This window comes from Montipora foliosa, chromosome 7 (genome assembly GCF_036669935.1).
Source record: "Montipora foliosa isolate CH-2021 chromosome 7, ASM3666993v2, whole genome shotgun sequence".
NCBI classification, from domain to species: Eukaryota; Metazoa; Cnidaria; class Anthozoa; order Scleractinia; family Acroporidae; genus Montipora; species Montipora foliosa.
Window position 1 is genome coordinate 11010561 of NC_090875.1, and position 5000 is coordinate 11015560.

General features: G+C 41.5%; 1 protein-coding gene across 1 annotated transcript in view; it reads left to right on the plus strand.

Annotated features, from left to right (window-relative positions):
• Positions 1–4604: 4604 nt before the first annotated feature.
• Positions 4605–5000, plus strand: part of LOC138010551 (uncharacterized) — an 18082-nt gene continuing 17686 nt past the window's right edge. Inside the window, exon 1 of the mRNA XM_068857532.1 lies at positions 4605–4651. The gene's annotated coding sequence lies outside the window, so the exon portion shown is untranslated. The remainder of the gene's footprint in view (positions 4652–5000) is intronic.

Sequence of the window (5000 nt, forward strand, 5' to 3'; positions counted from 1 at the left end):
ATTTAAGGCACGACTGGACTGGATCTAGCATGAAATGGAGGCTAATACGGGCAAATTAATTTGTGTGTGAAAAGATTTGCCCGCATTAGCCTCCATTTCATGCTAGATCCAGTCCAGCCGTGAGGATTCGAAAATGGTCTGTTGTCTCTTATAGACAAATAAAACATTCAGGCAGTTTCAACGGGATTCGAACCCATGACTCTTTAGGATGCCAGTGTAATGCTCTACCAACTGAGCTATGAAGCCACAGAGTTGGGAGCAGGTCAATATATTGAGCTGATGTGTTTCCGTGAAAGGAATGATGAATGAACGATAAGTGCGATTATTACTTTAATCTTTCGTCTATAACCCGCACTTCAAATACAAATTCCTTTAATTCAAAGACGATTATAGTGCGCACAAGTATGAGGGCCAAATCCCATGTTGCCTGACCAGTGAGAGGGTGGATAGCGCTAAACAGCTTGATAGAGCTACACACCTTTAAAGGGGCCTGGGATAAATATCATTTTCTACCCTTAGCCAAGACATCCTCCAAAGCCAGTTGTAAAGAAAACAAAGAAATCAACGGAAAATGAAAAAGAAGATTCTATAGAAAGGTCTGGCAACCAAGATGGTTACAAGAGTGACAACGAGAGCACAGAAACTAAAGACGACATGAACGTGGATGATGCTGAGAGCGAAAGTAAGAACGATGATGCTTCGTACCGGCCCACGACAAACGCACATGTACTGAACATGCCAGAAGGTGGAGGAGAAACGCCGTCCAAGGGTAGTAACCCAGGTGGCTCTTTGCTCTCAAAGGAACCCCTTGCCACGATACAGAACGGAGTGCATGCGCAAACGAAAGAGAACCAAACAAATTCAACTGATGCTGAACAGGGAAAGGTACAGTATCCTACCAAGGTGTCTCCACTTCTCTGGCCGAAGATTCCAGAGTTAAAGATTCGTCCCCGAGCATTTTTTGTTGTTGTTACTATGCTTCCTTTCATGCGTAAGATTCCATTTCCCGATCAATGCTTTTTTCGAGTGGGTAGGAGGGGACATTGCGTTGTGCAAACCCCAAAATGATGGCTGTGCATTACAAGTGTGTAAAATGATACACTAGAAATCTATGCACAATGATTAAAAACTTCATTAACGAAAAAGCAACACGGACCACCGTTAAGCAGGTTAAGCACGAGCTACTGTAGTTTTCCTCGGCAAGTGTCATGGACAATTTTCGTTGGGTCGTGTGTATGCCACAAGTTTCCTTTGACGAGTTTTGCGTTGACAAGTTTTATTTGCTCGTGTGAACAAATAAACGAGTTTGCTTTGAGAAGTTTTCACTGAAGCCAGCGATACAAGTACGCAGAGGACAACGAAAACCGAAAACGCGGGACGCCAAAAAAGAAAAAAAAAACATTTTTCAAAAGTACATTTTTCAGTTACGATTCCAAACTTAATCATAAAGATATGCAGTCTTTTACCTTTTAGTGCAGCAATATCTAAATTAGGAAATTCAGCTCTTAAGAGGTTTCTTGTGTCGATCCCTCTAGTAATCTAGTTTGGTACTCCACAAGGTTTCTCTTAGCCTACATAGCCAGCGTTTCCGTGGGGAAGTTTTATTTTACATGAAATATTTTTTGATGTTTTGACCGCGCGAAAAATGGGCGAGACAAAAATCTTTCATATTCCCCGCACGGAAACACTTCCTACGCAGGCTAGCTTTCTCTTGAGCGTAGGGGTTCCAGGGGAAGAGTGATGTAGCAAGTACGAGAACAAGACCACTGAGCGCCCCGCAATTACTCCGGTTTCTTGACAAGTTTTCCTTTGCGACCCGTATAGACCAGCAAGTTCTGCTACTTGTCATGCTAGCATTTGAACAAGAGCACTAAACAAGGAAAGCTTTTTTTTTTTTTAACTCTCCAGTAAATAAAACTTGTCAAGGAAAACTTCCTTGTGTGTAACCGGCTTTAGCTTCACAGTAAAAGAGACATTTGTAAGAATTATCGTGTGACTTTAGTATTATTTAACAAATAGATTCCATGTTGCCGTGCGTCTGTTCAGTAATATATAGATTACAGATGACGTCAAAATGTGGTAAGAACAAAAAAGGGGCACACGAGGCGATAGCCTAGTGTATCACTGATTTGCTTACCAGATTTTGACGTCTTCTGTGATCTATTACTGAACAGACGCACGGCAACATGGAGTCTATTTGTTTTATATAATAAAGAATTATACCTTATTTGCATGAAAGCTGATGGTGACGTCAATCCTGCGTCGGTCCTCTTATCGATCATAGGCAAGAACCAATCAAAATGCGATGGTAACTTGGGTTATTATATAAAGAATTATAGTATTATAGTATGATTGTAAGATTATACCCACATTTCACCCTTGCTTACCACAGAGTCTCCAGTATTTCAGTAGTTAGAACATCCGTACTATATCACCGAGAGTGGTGGGTTTAAATCCCATCTGGGGCTCGGATTTCTCCGAGGTCCCATTTGACGATGCACAATATCTTTCATGTATTTCTCACATTACTCGCTTGGGTGACTTTAGTGTTCCATTTTACCCGTAGATGAAGGGGGTCCACAGGAAAAAACACCTGCGCTGTCGACTCACAAAGCCACCGAGGGTAACAGAGCCAAGACGCAATTAGGTGGCAAGACAATAGTATGGAATACTGAGAAGAAGATTCAGAATGAAGATCAAAATTCTGCATTCGATGGTACAAACGGCAATAATGGAGAAACTTGAAAAACACAGAGAAGTGAAGAGCTTCCAGACATAGAGCTTCCAGACATAGATAATTCTATGGTGAGTTACACAGGCCCAGTTTTTGAGGAGCTGCACCGTGCTCGTTCAGGAGAAAATAGCCATTCCTTGTCCGATTAAGCTTGGCGACAACGAAAATCCGCCATTTTATCAATGTACGCGAGCTTATACGCGCGCCAATGACGCAAGAAATTATGCGAAGTAGGGTTGCGAAATGCAAAACCAAGGAATCACCTTAGACAGATTTACAAGACCCGAAGAAACAACTGACTAATACGCCCGAAATGTTTCGGGACTTTCGAGAAACGGGCCCCAGGATACCACTTCGCACTGTTTCACATTCGTCCATAGACGATATCTGTTAAGAGATACACCTTTTGTCATTCAAATGTGATAACGACTGGAACAAAAGAACTCTTTGTTTCTACGGCTAATCAGGCTCTGAGCGGCACATTAATAGGAACGAAAGTCGACAATGTCTACCCGGCTTCAATTAAAATATCTAATTTTATTGGATCCGTTCCACATGCTTCAGCTGGATCTTTGTAAGGCTTCGTTCAATTGTTTTCTTTATTTGTCTATTGTGTTATCAATCAATCAATCAATCATGCGTGGTCTTGCAAAATGAAGGTTAACCCCAGCTGGAGTGGCGACAAACACGATTCTAATCTCGTACTCAGATCTCACTCTGTCACTGGAAATGTGAGATCTTGCAAAGTTCGACAATACACCTTTTTTCATTGGCTGCTAAATAAAAGGTTGTAGCAATGCAATCTAAAATGATTTGCTTATTTCGTGGGACACTTATTGAAGGTAAAGTGAAGGCTTAGTTTTCGCAAGTGCATGTGCTGTTTTGAATAAATGCCATTTGTGCGGAGGAAAGTTTTTATTTTATTTCCGACGCCGGAAAAGCTCTACAGTTGAGGAAAATCATTCTAAAAATTTGCGACGTTTGTGTAAATGGTACCAACGAAAGCCCCACGTACCCTGCCACTCGAATAAAGTTCTGCGTAGCTGGCTACGCGGTACGCAGAAACCAATAATTCAAGATGAAGTATGTTATTTATTCAAAACAGTATTCCTCGTTCTTAAAGCGTGACTTGCGAATTAAGTAGTGATCAATTGTGAATTTTAAGGTTAGATTAACTACATTTTTCACAAGATCGTGTCGAGAAAATAGCGCTCGTTGGAGTGATTAGGTCTAAGCACTATTTAACATTTACGCTTTCAATTTACGGTTTGGTTAACTACACTTCTCACGAGATTGTGTGAATCCTGAGCGTTCGTTTCAGTGATTAGGCCTAAACCGTCTTTAACATTTTGGCTTTCAATTTAAGGTTTGGCCAGCTACACTTTGCACGAGGTCGTGTGAAGAGAATAGCGCTCGTTTATTGATTACGGCTAAGCGCTCGTTTCATTGATTCTGCAGTTGCTCCGACAATTAAACAATCTCGACCGTTCAAAAACAATCGCCTGTAGCGCTTCTCTCTGTTTCGGCTTAAGTTTAAGGTTTCCTTGTCCTCTACCCAAAAGAATCTCTTCACGAATACTCTTGAGATCCATGTTTATTCCGCAAAATCACCCAAAATCACAACAGAGAGCACGAACATGCGCAGTGATAGAAATGCCCGTATTTCGGGCCTCGCTGGCACTGAGCATGCTCGAAATCGAACTTTACCAGATCTCCCTTCCGTATGACCGTGGGAGATCTGGGTACGAGATTAACACGATTCTTGATCCCTCCACTAAACTTAAGCAAAATCACAAACGTCGGTTTTCCGCTAGTCACAAAACCATGAAAATCTTGATGTTGCGTTTCATTTTCAGAGGTTTTCTGGATGGTTACCGAGCCATGCAATCTGGCATTGTTTTTCAAGAACCGGAAGAGGTAGGTAACACTAAAGTCTTCTCCCCGTCCGCAGAAAAGGCAGTTCCAGTTCAGTAACGCTATGACGTCAAGTTAGTTTCTTGTGATTGGTCATTGGGCTCCCGTGGGAGTCTCATTTTGCGGGAAATTCAATCTGAAAATAAATCGGTCTGTGAAAACGCCGTGACAGGAATGTAGGGCTGTTGTTCGCTCCTAGTAATGCTAAGATGCAAAATTATACATTTTTGAAAGAACTTCGATCTTTTGGATTTAATTAAATACTGACGACACTCAACTCCATGACATTGAATAAGGAATTGTATGAAATTGGGAAGACAAAATGACCCGTCAGTTCTATTGTTGTTCTGAT